Here is a 20,794-nt window from a genome sequence, read left to right as displayed (position 1 = left end):
GTCGCCATGGAGCCGCGGACGCAAGGAGGCGCCGAGTTAGACATGGGCGCAATGGTGTCGAAGTAGTGGTGCGCCAGGAAGTAGATGATGTTGACGACCCGTCGCGCCGGGGTTGCCAACCCCGAGGACACATCGTAGACGAAGGCACGCGTCGGTGTTGCCAGCACCGGGCATGCGTAGACGGACGAAGACGAAGTTGACGAAGCACCGCACCAGGCTTGCCGGGCCCGGGGACACGTCGTGGACGAAGGCACGCGGCGGTGTTGCCAGCACCGGGCATGCGTAGACAGGGACCTGCACGAGCTGTACGCCATGTCGAAGAAGTCGGAGAGGCCAGTAGAGAAGGACTCAACGACGGTTGCGGCGCCAATCGGCACGGGGCCAATGTCGCCCGCAGTTGTCGGAGTAGATGAAGCGGTCGGAGTAGATGACAACGACGCTGGCGACGGGCTGCTGCTGGACGAAGACGAAGGAGGTGGACGGGCGGCTGCGGCGGCTACGGGGGTAGCGGCGGCGGCTACAAAAGAAGAGCGGCGGCGGCGGCCTGACGGCGGCGGCGTCGGCTAGGTTAGGAGCGCGGCGGCGGTGCCCGAAGTAGGCGAAGAACCCGACAGCGTGACGAAGACCGGCGCGGACGGTGGCGTACCCGCGCCAAAGGAGGTGGTGCGGCGCATGCCACAGGAAGTCGACGCGCGGGGACGGCGGTGGACCGTGGGCCGCGGCGCTACGGCCCGAAGGGGCGATGCAGCGGCGGCGGGCAGGTCGGGGCGACGACGGAAGACCTCGGGACGGTCGCAGGGGCCGCGGGCCGCGGTGCTACAGCCCGAAGGGGCAGCACAGCGGCGGAGCGCGGGGTGGTGCAACCGCGTGGACGGCCTCGAGACGGCGGAGTGGACCGCGTGCCACGCTCGCTACGGCCCGACGGGGTGATGCAGCGGCGGCGCAAGGGTCGGTGCAGCCACGGGGACGGCCTGGAGCGGACGGCCTTGGGGCGGCGATAGACCGCCGGCCGCAGCACTACGGCCCGAAGGGGCGACGCAGCGGTGACGCGGGTCGGTGCAGCCGGGAGAAGAACCACGGGGCGGCGACGCTGCGGCCTGACGGGGCGACGCAGCGGCAACCCGTTGCTCGATCGGCGGAGGGGCGCGCTGAACTCGGAGACGATCTTCACGGGACCTGCGGAGGCGCGTGTAACTAACGGGCCAGGTCGGTCGCGCGGCGTAGATGAGGCGGATCTCGGCGGCGAGCGGGTGATCAAGCCGATCGCGCGCGAGGTCGGGGACGCAGCTTGGTGGAGGCATGGTGGCGGCGGAGTCCTGGATGAGGCCGGCGACGACGGATGGCGTGGGACGTCAGCAACGGCACCCGGGCTGCCAATGCAGCACCAGCGCCCGGGCAGCGAGGCCCGAGCGACCAACGGAGCAGCGGCACCCAAGTTTGAGGCAGCCGACAAGCCTGACAGCCGAGGACGAGGCCGGTGAGGTAGACGGCCGAGCTGCTGTGCAGATGCGGCGGAGGCGGGTGACGTGGATCGATCGACGGGCCGGCGCGCGAGCAACAGCTATGATTGGCCATCGCATGGTGCGAAGCCGCCGGGTCGGGGCGATGTAGGTTTCCCGGTCGGAGCAGGGCGGTGACGGCCGGCACAGGGCGACGGGCGGACCGACGCGCAGACGGCGGCTGGCCCTGACGGGACGCCTCGATGCGCGTGGTTGCCGGGTCGGAGGAGAGGCCGACTGGTCGCGCCGTGGTCGGAGTAGAGGCGCTCGGGGTCGACGGCAGCGGTGAGCGACGCAAACCGATCAAGAATAGATCGGAAAACCGAAAAGTAGACGCCAATCAAAGCGACCGACGAAAGAGAGAAAACCCGGATCAAAGGATCGGGAAAACAGACTCTCTAGGGCAGCCGGCCAACACGGCCGGCGGACGAACCCTAGGTACGGGCGGCGCGGCCCCCGGCGGCGGTCATGGAGGCCGACCGCCCCGGGGGCGGCGCACAGGTGCGGAAGCGGCGGCGGCTAGGGTTTAAAACCCGGAAACTGATACCATGTTAGAAGGGAGAGAGAGATTGGTGGAATAGTTCGTTCGTTGTATTGCTTGAGCCTCATGGGCATATATATATGAGTACATAATCTACTTGAAATACAAGGCAAGCCAGAATATTTCCTAGTCTAACCTATGTTTCCTAATACAATCACGTTACTCAACAAGGGGAGAGGGAACCTTACAATTCTTTGAGGTATTGAGATAAATAAAGAAAACTAACGTACGGGGAGTATGTGATGTCTTTGATGCATACGGGGGTCTGGGCTGCTAGTGCTAGAGGCCTAAATAACAGACTTACAGAAAAGAAGGTTGGAGGCCCAATAGCACGATCGGAAGAGTGGGTACAGATCGCTCAATTCCATTGTCTCAAAAAAAAAGATCACTCAATTCCAGCGATTGCGGACGAACAGGCAGCAAACTGCAGGTCTGGCGAGCGGCGACCGGAGATCGACGAAGGCCCTAGCAGTCGTGCCGGCGCCAGCGCGGTTACCTCCGATCTATTTCTATTGCCGATCGTCTTGCAGCGTGCAGACGTAACAACCGTTGACCGTGGTTCCAATCGTCGCTTCAATCAGGATGGAGGAACATGTAAGCCCTACGAACCGTGTTTTAATCTCCAGTGCAAGGTTCTATTTTCAGTTCATTTTCTTTGTATATAAATGATCTATTCATCTAGTGATTGTTACTATTAGAAACTAATAAGTAGATTCTATTTGATCGATGATCACTTACAATTTCTTAGGTATTGTTTCTGCATCTTCACACTACTAGGAAAAAGCCTATACACAGAAAGTTACTAGTAGCGATGGTTAAAAACCCTCGCTACTGCTACTTACCCGCAGGTTTTTAAACCTCGCTACTACTAAGTTGATAACAGTAGCACGGTTTTTAACCCCCGCTACTACTAAGCGGTCTCTACCGTGCCCCCTGGGAGATATGCCATAGTAGTAGCGCGGGTTTTTAAAACCTCGCTACTACTAAGTTTGATAGCAGTAGCGTTGTTTTTAGCCCTCGCTACTACTAAGTGGTGCCATAGTAGTAGCAAGGGGGTAAAAAACTGCGCTACTACTAAAGGTTCCATTTTCAAACTCTACCCCCCCCCCTCCTGTGGATCGCCTTTTCAGTTTAAAAAAAATAAAAGAAAATGATGAAAATGTCAAAAAAATAAAAGAAAATAAGTTTCTCATGTGATATGTGGTCTAGTTGTTGGGAAATTTGCAAATATGAATTTTGACTTTATTTGCAAAATCTCTCGAGAATTTAAAATGGGCATAACTTTTGCATACTAACTCGGATGAAAAATTTTTTATATGAAAACCATCTACTCGAAAAGTTACATCCAAATTTAACTGGGGGAACCCCGTTAAACATTTTCAAAATCCTCAAAAACCAAACAGAAAAAAAGTTACGGGGCTTTTAAGATCTAGAGTGGAAAAAATCGAAAAAATTTCAAACTGTGTGGTCAAACTGTGATCAAACAATGGTCAAACTAATTATTCTAGAATATTAGTGTTATTAAATAATTATTTTGGTTTTTTTGAATTTTGGTCAAATCTGGTCAAACTATGGCCAAACTGTGGTCAAACTGTGGTCAAACTAATTATTCAAGAAATATTAGTGTTACTAATTTTTTAGAGCAACAGTTTCAAACTCAAATAGTGAAATGTGTGACTTCATGCTCAAGCTAAATTCCTGTGGTTAATAGGATTGACATCTTACTATTGTCAGGAAAACAACAAGTGCAGACTTGGAAACGAGGGAGAATAGAACCCGGAAGTTAAGCGTGCTCAGGCTGGAGTAGTGAGAGGATGGGTGACCGTCCGAAAAGTTAGATGATTTGGAATGATGAGGGGTGATTAGAGATTAAATTGAGCAGCGATGAGGGGTGATTAGAGATTTGAGGTTAAAATAATTCAGAAATTTGAAAATTAGGGAAAAAATCGAAATATTTTTTTGAAGAAATTCAAAAAAAAAAACAGCGCCGGTAGTAGTAGCGCGGGTTTTTACCCACGCTACTACTAAAGGACATAGTAGTAGCGCGGGTGGCACCCGCGTTACTGCTATACGTTAGCTGTAGCGCCTTATTAGTAGCGCCGGGGTGATTAGAGATTTGAGGTTAAAATAATTCAGAAATTTGAAAATTAGGGGAAAAATCGAAATATTTTTTCGAAAAAATTCAAAAAAAAACCCGCGCTGGTAGTAGTAGCGCGGGTTTTTACCCACGCTACTACTAAAGGACGTAGTAGTAGCGCGGATGGCACCCGCATTACTGCTATACGTTAGCTGTAGCGCCTTATTAGTAACGCCGGCCCCCGCGCTACTAATAGGCCAAAAACCCGCGCTGTTGCTAGGCTTTTCCCTAGTAGTGTCATCATGTCTACTAGAATTAGGAAGCATGAATCTGGTACTGCAAAGCATAAGAAGAAACAAAGACTCAAAGTTGAGGCTCAATCTCTAACAGTTTCCCTTGATGTTAATGTTGCAAGACCCCCAACATAATTCTGAAAATTAAACTATAGATGCTACTGTTAATGATGGTCGTGATGACAATGCAACAGAGGTTGAGGCTCATGATGCAGAAATTGATTAAGGTAATATTGGCAGTGAAGGTTCCTTTTGCAACGAAGATATGATTAATGATTTTATTTGAAGAAATACTAGACGGATTCTCCTTTTTCGTAGGACATGAGATCCATTAATTGCCTTGCAATCCCTTTTACCTTTTTAGCATTACTGTTGATATATGTCTAAACAAGGTATAAATAAAACAGACTTGCAATTATATAATAAAATGAAAGTATGCTTTACACATAATAATTCTTTTGTTATGTGAACTGTTTAAAATTTTGGGCCATATTTTGGTTTTCACCCGGGGCCTCGTATTTCTGGAGACGGCCCTGGGGAAAGAGCCTCCCTTATAAAGAGGTCCAACTCCCTCTAAACTAGCAATGTGGGACTAAACTTTAGTTCCACCTCTTGCCTTGCACGAATGGGCTGCGTGGGCCTCTAGGATTTATTAGGAATTTCTGAAACTGCTATTGGGCTAGGCCCAGATAGACAAAAATTCCAGCATTGTTAACAGATCTTTTTATTGTGGCTACATGTAACTCCTAAATCGGGTGGCTGAATCTCCTTATATACTATATTTTAAATTACAGCTATGATACCTTCATATTTATATTCCTACAAAATAGATATTAATCATTTGCCCTTATTTAAATTATATCTGTGTGCGCATTATGGCCACTGTTGTTGCTTGGTGATGTACTAAGTGTCTGTCAAAATTGAACATTACCTATATATGTTGTACCTTCTACCTTAATGGTAACTATTGGGACATGTTTGAGGTAATTCTATGTTGCTATTGGATTTGGTAATAATTCAAATTATGTCACCTAGAGTTCTTGATGCATCATTGGTCCTCATTTGGACACTTAGATTGATGCAAATTAACTTTCATTTTTTGTGTCTCCATACTTAAAGAAACTCCTACCATTTTATAGTCAAAATGGACGGGCGCAACAATGCACGCCATAATGATCTAGTAACTCTCTTATGGATCAACATGATCCAGGCCTGAACCACATCTATCATCGATGCTGCCTGAACTAGAAGCTTTGTCCGTTCATCCACAACCTAAGCGACATTTATGATGCGGTCAGCGATGGCGCTATCGACCCTAAACGGTCCTATCGAACGACCTAACACATAGCAGAGGAGGGGAGGGGGGGGGTAGCTTATCGGCTTTGAGGTCGGGGGAGACATGGCAGAGACAAGGATGGCCGGACGGGTATCGAAGAAGAAAGGGAGAAGCAGTTGCCGCTGCTGGGGAGTGCTCCTTCCGCCACTCCCCGCTGCAGGGCAGTGTCGCAGCTGCAGATCTGAGTCGTCGCCGTCATCGCAGCCGCAAATCTGAGTCGCCACCGGCGCCGGTGCCTACAATAGAGGAGGTCTTGTCCTACAGCTAGGGGTGAGCGTGGTGAGTGTATATTTCGCGCCTTCCCACTTCGGCCAATTTTCCCCTCCTGCCATCTTCGACCGCACTCCCCTGCAACGCGCCCTATGCTGCGTCTTTGTTTTCCGCCCGACTCAGCCTGGCTCGCTGGAAACGATCGATTCGAGCGTTCCCGGCGAGCCAGGCTCTGGGGTGCTTTAAGTTTCGTGCCGATGTGAGTCAGGTCGGCTTGCAGGCAAGCAAACGGCGCATTTTCATCTCGTCCAGGTTTGATTGAGTTGTATGGAGCCTATGAAACCTATCCATGGAGATCCACCGTCGATCAAACGTACCTGTCACCCTCCTCTTCTCCACCCTCACCCGTACTCCTTTTCATACAATTTGCTTTGGTTGTTGTTTTCTATTTTCATTACGTGGTCTAGGGAAAGAAAGACTAGCTATTTTATTTGTTTGCCAGAATGAACACCAGCTAAATATGGACTAGGGTAGCGTACCGAATGTAAGTGCATTAACTGTATACTTCACTACTACATGAGATGAGAGTTCACCAACGAGCTCAGCTACTCGTGATTTGATTATTTACTGCTGCGAGCCTGATGGGATATATTCTCAAAATGTACACGCGTATAATATGGGTGTCTGATTACAGTAGAAGCCACATACCTGGAAGTCCTGGAGAGTAAGATAAAAGTATGATTAACGAAATTACGAACTTGTACACCGCATTTCTCGTGACGACTATAGTTGCACGCCTCTGTCCCGCATAGTCGTCCACGGAGACTCGATCGTCGACTTGGTACGCATCAGCGCTCACTTGCCAGAAATTAGGCAATGGATCATCAGATCCGTTCAAGAATTCCAGCAAAAGGTCGCTTACCGCGTGCGAAGCAGCGGCATACCTGGAACCTGACTAGCATGTCTGAAAAAACACAACTGCGCAGCGATTTATACCATGTAACATTCAGAAAATCTACAAATCTAGGATCCGGCAGCTACAGGGTGCAAACTGAAAACTTGGTAAAGCTGTACATCATCATTCACATAACCTATCGTTGCCACGACGTTTCATACAAGTTGGTATTATGGAGATAAGGAATCTTTGTTGTCTCGGATATTTTCCTGAATATATTTCACATGTTTATTATCTTTATTTATGCTACCTGTATAAATGCAAAGCAGACGAGCTAGCCGCGCTCTTCGTCTGTACGGTAACTGGTGCTGTTTCCAGAGGTTTATCTCGCCCGCACTACGGCAGAGCATCCGTTGCCAAGTGGCAAGTGTTACGCTGATGGAGTTTTGCAATGCCGTTAACTACGAGAACCTAGTACACTGGTACCAGCTGGCAAGCCATTTTTGCAAGTGCGTGATGGATGTGAAGCGAGCACATGCATACCGTAGGGAAAATCCTTGTTCAGCCGCCACTGGACCTCTAAGTGGTCACCCGGGCGCAGCTCCTCCAAGCAGCCCGAGACATGGAGATCCTGGGCCGGCGTGCTCAACGGTGCCCCGCGGATCCTGCACCATTGCACGCCGTCGTCCTCCTTGGCCAGAAAAGGTGGGGGCGTTTTTTTCTTTTTTTTGAAAAAGAGAGCTTTCTCTCCGATTTTATTTAGTAGCTGAAACCGGTGCCTTTGCTTAGAACCAGAGGCCGAAAAGGGGGGTACCTATCAGAGCCCATCATCACCAAATTAAAAGCGATCCCAACCAACCACGGCAAGTAAAACCAAAACCAAATTAAATATCCCATGCTCTAATGGCCTTCATGTATTAAATCATATCTCCATCAATACACTGAATAATCAAACAGGCTCACAAGTCACCAGTGGCCAATTCCATCGATCTCGGCCCGGATCACAAGTTCACAACAGGTAACGGCAAGTAAATTGAATTGAGTTGTGAGTACCTGGCGGTAAAGGTGTCGGTTCGCCTGTCGTAGCGGAGGTGAGCGTCATAGCACGATAGTAAGAACCCGACATGCCCCTTCTATACCAAAGACATTCTCCCAGCATTAAACAACGCGAGCTTTTCGCAAGTAAAAAAAAACAACACCAAAGCGAGCTGTGCTTCCTCTACCTAATCTAATGACGGCTGTAACTGAAAGGATCAAACTTTAATTTACAACTAAGCAAAAATAGCAGTAAGAGTATACACGGAGCATATACTGAAAACTGTTGTTAACTACCTCGCGGTTGTACACCTACGCGGGGAACCAGAACTCGCCGCACTCAAGCGCACGGTACCAGGCGCCCACCGTGTCTGCCAGCGGCACGGGTGCCGAATGGGTGGTGGCGGCGGCTGCGTCCCCTTTGAGCGAGCGGCGTTCGATCCAAGAGAACGGCCACGCGCACGCCAGTGAGTCGTGCCAGCTCGGCCGCCTAGTCGGCTGCGGGAGGGTGGCGGCGGTCGCTCTGGTGGTAAGCTCCGCCTCCCACTCCTTGCGCGCGGCGGCGCCCAGCACGCGGCCCCACTTCCGCGTCATTTGATCCAGTTTGTTGTCGACTACTTCACCAAAGAGATTCTCAGCCTCGCTCATCGACTGGCACCGTTGCCCATTAGGAAGGCTTGCAAGGTGTGCTGGTCTACTTCCCTTTTTTTCATGGAAAAAATAAAATATGAATAACATTTTGGAGAAGCGCACTTAATGTTTTTATCCTAAGAAAACATAATTCATAACTCGTGTGGCTAAAGCGACCGAAGTTTTGGAATACCCATTGACGTCATTTTTCCTAGGAATTATGGTTCCACACAGTCTAATCTTCTAAGGAAATATAAAGTGTAGCTAGCTGTAACAACATTTCGTGTAAAAGATATGAAACCCTAGTAGTGACGCTGATTGTTTGGAGTTTGGGCACCCCTCAAAATGTGTGTTTGCAAAGCTAAAATTTTCCGAAAATGCATTTTGAATAGTCATATAAAATCTAAAATAATATGGTTGAGCAAAGGTATTACATTATCCAGCACTCAATGTAATATCAACTATAGTAGATACAGGACATAGAGCCAATGTATACTTTCATTTTGTATTTTAATTTCTGGTTTTTCTTCCAAGCTTAATTAATGTTAGACAGTCTTTCAAATGCATAGTCTTGATGTCACGTGTGCTAATCCATATACTTAAAAAATACAAAACATTATCTGCTGGTCAATTATTAGCATAATTTTTCTATACGGGGAAAAACGGAAATCAATGCGGTTATGCCATTAGTGATCATTTACCTCGTCCACAAATGTACGTGGAAGATAAGGTGATTTTATCATCTCTGTCTCATTTAGCTCATTGAGAATGTCCCCCACAGTTGGTCTTTTGTGTCGATCAATCTCCACACATCTTAAAGCTACTTCAGTGCATCTCTTTACTTGTTTGCAGTATAACTCCAAAAGGCATGCACTGAAAGTTGCATGCAGCCTATTCCTCCAATTTTCATGTACCTTGTAATTTATTACACATTCATAAAGAATTATAGTATATTAGAAAAATTGAAGTAAATACTTTTGAAATATACAACTGAATAACTGATCTTGGTAAAGCCGCCAACTTCTTTTATTACATGATCAATGAATTCTTGCGAAGACATCTCAACACTCTGAGTGTACCCCGTAGGTCCCGTCATTATCTTTATGATTATAATACCCAAGCTGAATATGTCCAGCTTACTTGAAATTACACGCTGATTTATGAATTCCGGTGGTAAGTACCCACTGCATGATACATTATATATGTTACTGAGTCTAATGCAAATAGAATTCCCTAATACAAAAATATCAGTTAAAAAAACATCTTACATTGTTCCTGTGAAATTATTTGTGATTCGCGTTTCTTCTTCTCCGATGAGCCTTGATAATCCAAAATCTGCAATTTTCGGAATATTGTTCTCATCCAGTAATATATTCGCTGGTTTTAAATCCAAATGAAAAATCGGATGTTCCAATTCCTCATGAAGGTATTTCAACCCCTTGCAAATCCCTTCGATTATTGCATAGCGTGTGTGCCAATCTAGTCCACTAGATTCATCTGTACCAACAAACAAAGAGCATCCACATAACATATATATTAAGATTATATCATGGTACCTACTATTACAAGTACAAGACCATGCACCATACCAGAAAGACAAGTGTCAAGGCTTCCATTTTGCATATACTCAAAGCAAAGCGCCCTGTGTGTCTCTTCAGCCAAAACAATTTTTCCTTCGTGCGGCATGTATTTCCATCGAGTTTCATTACAATAGCCAAGTAACTGCACAATATTCTGGTGCCGCAGACTTTCAAGGTTGTGATACTCCTTCTCAAATTGCTCATCATCAAGTCCTAGGACGGGATGAAGCATCTTCACAGCAATCTTTTCTCCATCCTTATGCAATCCCTATTCAATGTGTCACATGCTTGGTTTAATTTTATGCTAATTCGTAGTTGTTAGAAAGGAGAGAGAGGTTTGGTGGAATTGTCGTTGTATTGCTTGAGCCTCGAGGGCATATATATAAGAGTACAATGATCTACTTGGAGTACAAGACAAGCCAGAACAAATCCTAGTCTATCTCGTCTTTCCTAATAAACATTATACTCAACATCCCCCCGCAGTCACAACGGTAGCGACGCAGACAGTGAGACTGGAGAAGAATCCGAAGACAAGCCGACGGACACCCCCCACAGTCGTAACGGTCGACGCATCGCGGAGTCGTGGCTGGAGTGGCAACCGACGAGGTTGCTCAAGCAAGGCGATAGCCCTTTGTGCCGTTTGTCGAGGTAGCCGAGAGCGTGGGTGGTGGAGCCGTGGTCGAGGTAGCCGTGCGAAGAATGCCGTGGTCGATGTCGAGTCGACGTAGCCGGTGTCGAGAAAGTCGCCGTGGAGCCGCGGGCGCAAGGAGGCGCCGAGTTAGTCGTGGGCGCAGTGGTGTCGAAGTAGTGGTGCGTCAGGAAGTAGATGATGTTGACGACGCGTCGTGCCGGGGTTGCCAACCCCGGGGACACATCGTAGACGAAGGCACGCGTCGGTGTTGCCAGCACCGGGCATGCGTAGACGGATGAAGACGAAGTTGACGAAGCGCCGCACCAGGCTTGCCGGGCCCGGGGACACGTTGTGGACGAAGGCACACGGCAGTGTTGCCAGCACCGGGCATGCGTAGACAGGGACCTGCACGAGCTGTACGCCATGTCGAAGAAGTCGGAGAGGCCAGCAGAGAAGGACTCAACGACGGTTGCGGCGCCAATCGGCACGGGGCCAATGTCGCCCGCAGTTGTCGGAGTAGATAAAGCGGTCGGGGTAGATGACGACTACGCTGGCGACGGGCTGGTGCTGGACAAAGACGAAGGAGGTGGACGGGCGGCTGTGGCGGCTACAAAAGAAGAGCGGCGGCGGCGGCCTGACGGCGGCGGCGGCGGCTAGGTTAGGAGCGCGGTGGCGGTGCTCGAAGTAGGCGAAGAACCCGACAGTGTGACGAAGACCGGCGCGGACGGTGGCGTTCCCGCGCCAAAGGAGGTGGTGCGGCGCATGCCACAGGAAGTCGACGCGCGGGGACGGCGGTGGACCGCGGGCCGCGGCGCTACGGCCCAAAGGGGCGACGCAGCGGCGGCGGGCAGGTCGGGGCGACGACGGAAGACCTCGGGACGGTCGCAGGGACCGCGGGCCGTGGTGCTACAGCCCGACGGGGCGGCACAGCGGCGAAGCACGGGGTGGTGCAACCGCGTGGATGGCCTCGAGACGGCGGCGTGGACCGCGTGCCGCGCTCGCTACGGCTCGACGGGGCGATGCAGCGGTGGCGCGAGGGTCGGTGCAGTCACGGGGACGGCCTGGAGCGGACGGCCTCGGGGCGGCGGTAGACCGCGGGCCGCGGCACTACGCCCCGAAGGGGCGACGCAGCGGTGATGCGGGTCGGTGTAGCCGGGAGAAGAACCACGGGGCGGCGGCGCTGCGGCCCGATGGGGCGACGCAGCGGCAGCCCGTTGCTCGATCGGCGGAGGGGCGCGCTGAACTCAGTGACGATCTTCACGGGACCAGCGGAGGCACGCGTAACTGACGGGCCAGGTCGGTCGCGCGGCGTAGATGAGGCGGATCGCGGCGGTGAGCGGGTGATCAAGCCGATCGCGCGCTTGGTCGGGGATGCCGCTCGGTGGAGGCGTGGTGGCGGCGGAGTCCGAGATGAAGCCGGCGGCGGCGGGCGGCAGGGCGGCTATGATTGGCCGCCGCATGGCGCGAGGCCGCCGGGTCGGGGTGATGCAGGAGTCCCGGTCGGAGCACGGCGGTGACGGCCGGCGTAGATCGACGGGCGGGTCGGCGCGCGGACGACGGCCTTAAGGGCTGCCTGTCACGCGAGGCCGCCGGGTCGGTGAAGTAGCCGGCCGGTTGCGCCGATGTCGGAGTAGAGGTGCGAGGTGTCGACGGCGACGGTGGGCGACGCAAACCGATCAAGAAAAGATCGGAAAACCAAAAAGTAGACGCCGATCAAAGCGACCGACGAAAGAGAGAAAAACCCGGATCAAAGTATCGGGAAAAAGACTCTCTAGGGCAGCCGGCTAACACGGCCGGCGGACGAACCCTAGGTACGGGCGGCGCGGCCCCCGGCGGCGGTCATGGAGGCCGACCACCCCAGGGGCGGCGCGCGGGTGTGGAAGCGGCGGCGGCGGCTAGGGTTTAGAACCCGGAAACTGATACCATGTTAGAAAGGAGAGAGAGGTTTGGTGGAATTGTCGTTGTAGTGCTTGAGCCTCGAGGGCATATATATAGGAGTACAATGATCTACTTGGAGTACAAGACAAGCCAGAACAAATTCTAGTTTATCTCGTCTTTCCTAATAAACATTATACTCAACAGTAGTGATATATGTAACAAGTGTAAGCAGAAAATGATAGTTGCTGAATATTTATTTAGCTATCCAAATCCTCTAAATATATGTTGTAGCACACAGCAGTTCAATATCAAGAATGCAAGTAAATAATTAATAAGATCAGTAGATAACCAAATATTGTAGCTCACAAAGTTACACATTGTGTCATCCTTCTTGGGCACGAGCCTGAATCTATAAGCATGATGTTCTATGTGATGGATGTAGTTGCTCCTCTAGAGACTAACAAAATGAACCTGTCTTTCCATTAATAGTAGATGGTTTTTTTTTGGCCGGGAATAGTAGGGAAATGAAGTGCGGAATGATGTGTTCACCGAATAGCGTGTAATGTATCTCAATTCACAAGTCTGGCAACATCGTCTTCTCTAATTGTGTGAAATTGTGACTGGGAACCGTATTAATCGTACCAGATAGACTTTTCCGTATGTACCGCTACCAAGTTCCCGGCCCTTGGAGAAACCATTTGTCATTTCTTCGAGTAGATGGTACGCTATACTCCTTGGTGCCACACTTGCATGGTCCATGTTACTGTTCTCCTGGTAAAAAAAAGAAGAAGAGAGAAACTGGTGCATGAGAGAAATTACATTACATGCTTATATATTATAGGTAGAATAGGCATCAGAAAAGTGATCTTCTCCTCGTTGACCTCTACCAATAGACCAGCAGAGGTTGCACATGTCAGATCCATGTCCATGCATGAAAACACCACACCAAAGTACAACATAAACAGGAATATATAGTTTGCAATGAACCATCGTTTCCTGCTATAAATGTGTGTGTCGTATAGGATTAAGTCCATGAGTGTACGAAGGCTCAGGCATTTTCATGTTTGTGTTCTGGTTTTCCAATTTTGTAAATTGATTTGACACCCTCGACAAAATTAATACGTCATTCATTTGCGGGTGAAATTAACAAGTCGATTGATTTGACAAATTTCCCTAATTTTCAAACATGAATAGTATCAAAAGTTCAGAACACCCAAATATATAGTCTGTTATGAACCATGCATTCCTAACAACCAGTTTGAAACACATTTAGCGGAGAGATATGCTGAGTTACATATGAAATATGTCTAGATTGTCCCTAGCAAAACACTGGCCTGTGATGATCACATTACGAGGCACGCAGGCATGCATGGATCTAATTAATCAGCAAGAGTTGCCCTAAAGCGAAGCAGTAGTAGACTCAAATGGATGGAGAGGCGGAGAGCAGTGGGTAAATGATAAATCACTAACCTGGAGAAGACAGACCTTCCTTGAGAAGGATGGAGCTAGCTAGCCCCTCAATGAAGTACGCAAGGAGAATGTGCAGTACAGAGCTTTGGTTCCTGGCAGCTATATGTTTATCTGGTAGGAAAACAAAAAGAAAATAATTTGTCGCATGAGAGAAATTACATTACATGCTTATATATTAAAGGTGGAATAGGGCAACAGGAACTGAAAATTTGTGGTCAAATTAAGTGCTCTTCTCCTTGTTGACCTCTAACATAAGACCGGTGAGTTAAATCCATGCATAAAAAAGAACCACGCCAAAATACAATACAAACATGAATCTTACATCTTACATCTTACATTATTAAGAAGTTGATCCCCACTACTACCAATTCTCTCTACATGCAGACTGTCCACATCATCATGATGCCACATCAGCTTTCAATTTCCAAACAACCGATCGGTCTCTCTTTCTAGCCCTTCTCGTCTCTATCTCCCAACGCTATTAATTCCCCTCAGAAGAAATTCCCATGTGCCTCTATTTACAGTGTGCCTTTTCTCCTCCCTGCCTCCTACAAATAGATGCACAACGCCACCACCCGTCTCCGCTCCTTCGCCCATCACTCATCCCTCTCACTTCATCTCCCCGATTGTCGTCTCTAGATCCAAATCCAAAGATGGTGTCTGCAACTTGCTAGGCGAGCCACATGCCCATGAGTCCTGAGATCGAACAGGTCCATGTTGAGATCCAATACATCTTAATTCGCGAGGGGGAGTGACATCAACTTCTTCACTTCATCTTCCGCGTCCAATTCTCTTTCTCTTCATCTTCTCCACTACTATTTTGTAAAAGAAACTGAACAATTTTACTTCTCCTCCTTACCTTCTCCATTGAACAGAAAGATGAGCAACTTATGGAGTTGGCACCACAACTAGGCGTTCGGGCTTCTGCTCCCGTGGATCCATCTTGCTGCCTCCAGGCCTGGAAGGTAGGATTAGGAGCCTTGCTGTCGGCCGCAACGATTTTTAATCCCCTGACCATACCCAGTTAGTTCTGGCATGACAGCCCCCCTGCGTCCCCAATCATGCCATAATTTAATTCTCTTTTACTGTTAGATTACCCTGCACTTGCATATGATTTATTTTTGTCATGCCTTCCGTGTCGTGTGTGAGTGTTCAGAGATAAGTCAATGTTCATGTTATTTGCCATAGATCATCCTTGCAGGTCGAATTTTCTGCTCATAGATCATCGCTGCTGTGTTGATGAGCCGCCCTGTATGTCGCAGTAGAGGCCTGAGCGCGTGTAGTCCGTAGTCGTCCGCCTCTTCTTCTACTCACAACCCTCCACTGCCGCCTCTACCGAAACATCTTCCGCGTAAACGCCAAGCAAGGGCACACAGGTGAGCTCCTCCTTTAAACGCATTATTTCCACTGTATTCCCGATTCTATTTGGCCCAGCTGCATTGGCTAACATTTTATTAGTTTGAACTTTTAGACTTTACAGTTTGATTGATTGGACTACACCTGTGCCAAGATACGTGGATTCACAAGAGATGTGGCTGTACAATTGTTCAGCGGTAACAATGGTGGATTTTGGCCCTAATCAAAAGGAAATTAAAAACCATGGCCTATATGATGTGATTAAGATTTAAGCCCCTATGGTTATCTGGATTTTTTTTAGTTTGAACGACTAATAAATTACAACAATTCCATCACTTCTGAATTATTCCTTTTTACAGGTGTATATTTAGATTTTGACATTATTCATTTTGTATGACATTTGACTATGTTCAGAAGAGATCATGAAGGTCAAGGCATTTAGGAAGACATGAGTATTCCAACTCTTGGGCGTTTTGATTGTTCAAATCATCGCGACAACAAAATCCCGCAGCAACGCGCGGGGTGTCATCTAGTATATATAGTTTGTGATGAACCCGAAAGTACATAGGAGCACCTGCGGGTGCCCTCCTCTGATATCTCACCACTTAATGTGCATAGGGATATGCACCACTCTATTAGGATGGTTGTATTATTTAGTTTTAGGGCTTGTTTGGTTTCAATAAGTCACCTGACTTATAAGCCAGGTGACTTAAAACCAGTGACTTATAAGTCACGCCTGTTTGATTGTCACCTGACTTATAAGTCACCTGACACACCTTTTCACACCAATCAACATCATGCAGGTGGTGGGATCCATGCAAAAGGGGATGACTTATAAGTTTTAAGCTGGGGTGGAGCAACCTATGACTTATAAGTCGGGTCTATTTGGCAAAATAAGTCACTTTTTTTCACTTTTCGACTTATAAGTTGGTGACTTATTTGAAACCAAATAGGCCCTTAGTTCAATGTATGAGAAGTATTCTCTTCATAATCAGTCTCTTTCCTGGCCCACTTGCAACACGCTTTTGTTCCATTGCCCAACAACCAACCACCAAGGCTGTGTTTAGTCATCTAATTGGCCCACCATGAATCAATGCATTCCCTGTTTATTCCATTGACCCAACCTCATCTTCCTCCTCTTTTCTTCTTCTTTCAACTTCGTCATCTCCAACGTGAGAGCCAGCCATCACGCACGAGGTTCCGGGAGCTCTGCGTCACAACGAGCTTGTGGAGTAGGGGACTTTGGCCGTGGCTGGTGGCGAGCCTGGTCTCATGCGCAAGCATGCATGCAGTGAAGAGGGGCAGCGGCCGGGGTCACGCCAAGCTCATGCACTGGCCAGGGAACCGTGTTCGACCACTGCTAGCAGTAGCCGGCTTGTAGTGCAGTGTTAGAGCAAGTACAACAGTAAGAAATAAAATAATATTTCTATACTTAGTTGAAACATATAGGATAGGAGAGAGAATGTAAGCGGGTTCTCGTGTAAGAGCCAGCTGAAGCATGTGCTCCTAAGCATTATGTGAGAGTGGAAGGTGGGTCTTGTACTAATAAAATAGCACATATTTATAGCTAACACTTCTGCTTCGGTACACCCCCTTAAACACATCAAGGGCTGATTCACCCATACCCCTTCGCTGCCAGGGGCACGATCGTCTTATGTAAAAAATATTGCCCCCTCGCGTCCGCGGCGATACCCCCGCGCACCTTTGTATACGCGGCTGCGGGACGAGCCGAGCGGCTTGGCAGTCGTGAGGGCGCGAGCCGAGCCGAGCAGTTGGCAGCCGTGAGGACATGTTTTTTTAAAAGTCGGCGTTGACCGGTGAGGCGTACGTGTGGACGTGGCGTCGACGGCCGTATCGTCGTGCAATAACTGCATTGCAGTAATGGCGGCGTGCATGCAGGCGCCGACTGCTCGCGGCAGATCTCGTGCCGCCCGCCTGGTAGCCTCGTAGTCCGTGCCCTCCACTACCGCGCGTGCGGCGACCGGGCGCCTGCCGCCAGCCTTCCGCCTCGGGCCGGCAGTAGACGCGACCGGTCGGCTGCCGCCGCTGCGGCGACCGCCCGCCCGCCTTCAGACGCCACCGACGCGTCGACTGCCGCGCCTGCCGTCCTCGCGCCTTCCCACGCCACCATTGCCGCGTCCAGACACCACCGACACCTCTCCTGCCGCGCCGCGCCTTCACACGGCACCGCCGTCGCGCGTGCCGCCAGTCGGCCGCCTCTCCCTCGGGGCGTGCGCCACCGACGGCTCGCCCGCCCACCTCCCTCCCCTGCCTTCTATAAAAGAGCGCGCCACGCCGTGCCATCTCCCTCGACCTGCCCATCTCTCTTCCTCTCCTCGCCCTCCCATCTCCCTCTCCTCGCCGGCAATGTCTTCCAGCGACTCCGACGAGGGCGCGTGGCCGACCGGCGTATGACCGCTGAGCCTCACCATCGTCGACACGGAGCTTATGGCCCGGTACGGCGTGTTGGTGCCGCCGGCAGCCAAGGTGCCGGGGCCATGGCGGATCGGGGCGAACGGCATCCCCACCATGGGACCGCCGCCGACGAGGGAGCAGCTCCGTGAGTTCCCTGGCGACCGGTACAACCGGAGGGCCCGGCGCAGGTTCTGGCACGGGAAGAACTTCGACATCGTCCTCGGCGCGTTCAGGGACGCGGCGGCCGGCCGCATCGTCGGGGACATTACCGGTGAGGCCGGCACTTCCCGTGGTCGCCACCACGGCCCACTCCAACCGGCCCCACTGCCCCGGCACAGCAGGCGCCCCTGCCCCGGCGCTGGTCGACATCCCGCCAGCGCAGGCCGCCCTCGCGCAAGACGGAGACCCCGACGACACGTCGGGGCTACTTGCGGTGCTCGCCCGGTCGGGAGAGGAGGCGGCGGCGGTGGCCACTCGTGAGGAACGAGAGCGGCTGGCGGCCATAGCGGCGGTGCAGGAGCAGCAGGCGCGGGAAGACAACTGGTGGGATTTTAGCGACGACGACGACGACGACGACGATGGCGGTGACGGCGGCGAAGGAGAGGCAGGCAGTATGGCGCCGGTCGTCGACCTCACCAGCGCCAGTGACGAAGAGTAGTCTAGTTTTACGCTGCGTTTGGATGTCCGTATTGACCTATCTAAATTGGATTTGGTATTAGCTAGGCATCAATTCAGCTGTTTGGATGCGCGCTGAAACGTCCAGACTGAAACGGGTCCAATACAGACTGAAATCGCTCCCACGCGCACAGCCCTCAATCGATACAGACCTCGCTGCCTCCGATTTGGGTTGAATCGGCCAACTCCGGCAAAAGAAAACGATTGGAGACAGAAGGCCTGCGACAGACCTGGTTCCGTCCCCCACGCGACCAGAAGCTTCAGGAGGCGGCCGGCGGCGTGGATATGCATCCCGACTCCCGGGCCCTCCTCCTCTCTCCGGCGGCGGCTCACCTTCAAGCTCCCTCGGCAGCCGCCCCTTTCCCTCCTGCAGCGTTCCTCCTCTCCATCCCTGACCTGGACTGCCGCCGTCGGATATCTCTGGCCGGCGTAGGCCTTCCATCTCGCCCATTTCCGGCCACGGCAGGCCATCTCCTCCCATGCCTGCCACCGCATTTTGCACGAAGCGACAGTGAACCTACAGGAGCGCCTGCCTGTGTGACGCCGACGCGGGCCGGTCGCATGCGCGCGTCAAGGCCTCCGCCAGCGAGGTCTTCGTGCGGCCAACGCTGAGCTGGGTAGCAAACTGGACTCTACTGGCGTGTTTCCATATGAGCTAGCATCAATCAAGGCGAGCAAAGCGACCGTGAACCAGCTTAACTGTAGCCTCTAGCCGTGGAGTTTCCAAACAGCATTTTACAATTGCATAATGTCACAGTGGTTTCCATCCGGGGCTGGTAACTCACAGCCGGAATATGATTACGTTTGTCAAAAATTTCTGGCCGTATGGTGCCGTCATGCATTTCTGGAACATTATTTAATTTGTATTGCTATATAGTCATCAAATTCCATAGTTTGCCATCCAAACATGATTTGGTATTGAAACTTCACTGAGTTTCCATGAGCTAATTCAATGGGCATCCAGACAAGCAAATTTGTATTCGTGTCCATTACAGTTTCCTCACTGAATTGAAATTGAAACCAATTCAATACAGAGGCCTCCAATACAGACATCCAAACACAGCGTTCGGATATTTTATTTAAATTTCGGTCTAAGTTATGTAAGAGCAGTGCTCGGTTATGTTTAGGGTTATGTAAAATATTTTGAATTATGAATGAACTCGGAATGGTTTATCTGGAAAAAAAAATCCGTATATTTAATTTGATGCTAGTCATGCAACTTGAAAAAATAAACGGAAACATGAATTTCAACGGTACGAGACGATAGTCGACACACAAATTGTAGAAAAATGAGTCGCAAAACGCATACATGGGTCCTTCCCTCATACCCGAAGGGTATCCGGAGAATTTGTCATGCATGCACAGCAAAAACATATTACGTCACGTCCGGGGTGTGGTATGTGGTGTTGTCACCTAAAAATTATAAAAAATTCTTGAAGCGATAAAAAAGACAGAAAACTTTTCATTCATCCTACTGGTGATGGTGGAACACTATAAAAAATGTGGGTACATTTGAAGGCTGTCGGAAAAAAAAAACTTCTATCAGACGGGGCCTTCGGTCCTGCCCGAACGTTCTCCGAAGTAGGAGGCCAATTTTTCGACATATTCGGAATGACCTCAACTTTTGCAAGTGAGTTGATATGCCCACCCCCACAGTCAATACAAGATTTGAACGTATTTGGACATGAAAAACATGTTGCGTCACGTTCGGGGATGTGGTATGTGGTGTTTTCCCCGAAAAAATTATAGAAAATCCATAAAGTAAAAAAACCCAGAAAACTTGTCATGCATCGTACTGATGATGGTGGAACACTATGGAAAAAAATTGAGTTAATTTCAAGGATGTCGAAAAAAAAATTAGTTGGTATGGTCACCCTGACATTCAATCCAAGAATTGAACGTATTTGAACACCAAAAAACATTCATAAAGCGATAAAAAATATTTAAAACATTCGGTGCGTTTCAGGGAGAAAACCATAAGAGATTCATATGGTGCCGGAAAATTATGAAAACTTGCAGGCATGATGGCCCTGGCGATGAGTGCGTGTGGAAAAAGTTAGGGGTCCACCGGCTAAGTAAGAAAAAAGAAAGCAGTACGGGGCTGACATCGTTCATATCCGATCAGTATTGGTTGCATGGGAGGTACGAGGTGGCACGCACGAAAAGTCACCCAAATTTGGCATGCAGTGGGCATGCCCATCTTAGGGCCCCATGCAAAAGTTGAACGAATTCGGATACCAAACGCACGTTGCGTCAGCCCGGTCAGTGTTTTC

The 20,794-nt window shown here is 49.9% G+C and overlaps 1 long non-coding RNA gene across 2 annotated transcripts; it reads left to right on the top strand.

The window, feature by feature from the left end:
- Nucleotides 1–14,674: 14,674 nt before the first annotated feature.
- On the top strand, nt 14,675–15,750 carry LOC119321813. Of its 2 annotated transcripts, XR_005155218.1 has the most exons (4): nt 14,675–14,785; nt 14,951–15,040; nt 15,264–15,451; nt 15,556–15,750. It is a non-coding gene; the product is annotated as an uncharacterized LOC119321813 (long non-coding RNA). The 2 variants fall into 2 exon arrangements; XR_005155217.1 differs by having other exon boundaries at nt 14,676–15,040.
- Nucleotides 15,751–20,794: the final 5,044 nt, after the last annotated feature.

The sequence above is a fragment of the Triticum dicoccoides genome, chromosome 6B (assembly GCF_002162155.2).
Source record: "Triticum dicoccoides isolate Atlit2015 ecotype Zavitan chromosome 6B, WEW_v2.0, whole genome shotgun sequence".
NCBI classification, from domain to species: Eukaryota; Viridiplantae; Streptophyta; class Magnoliopsida; order Poales; family Poaceae; genus Triticum; species Triticum dicoccoides.
The sequence above is the reverse complement of the archived record's forward strand: the minus strand, read 5'-3'. Positions and strand labels throughout refer to the sequence as shown.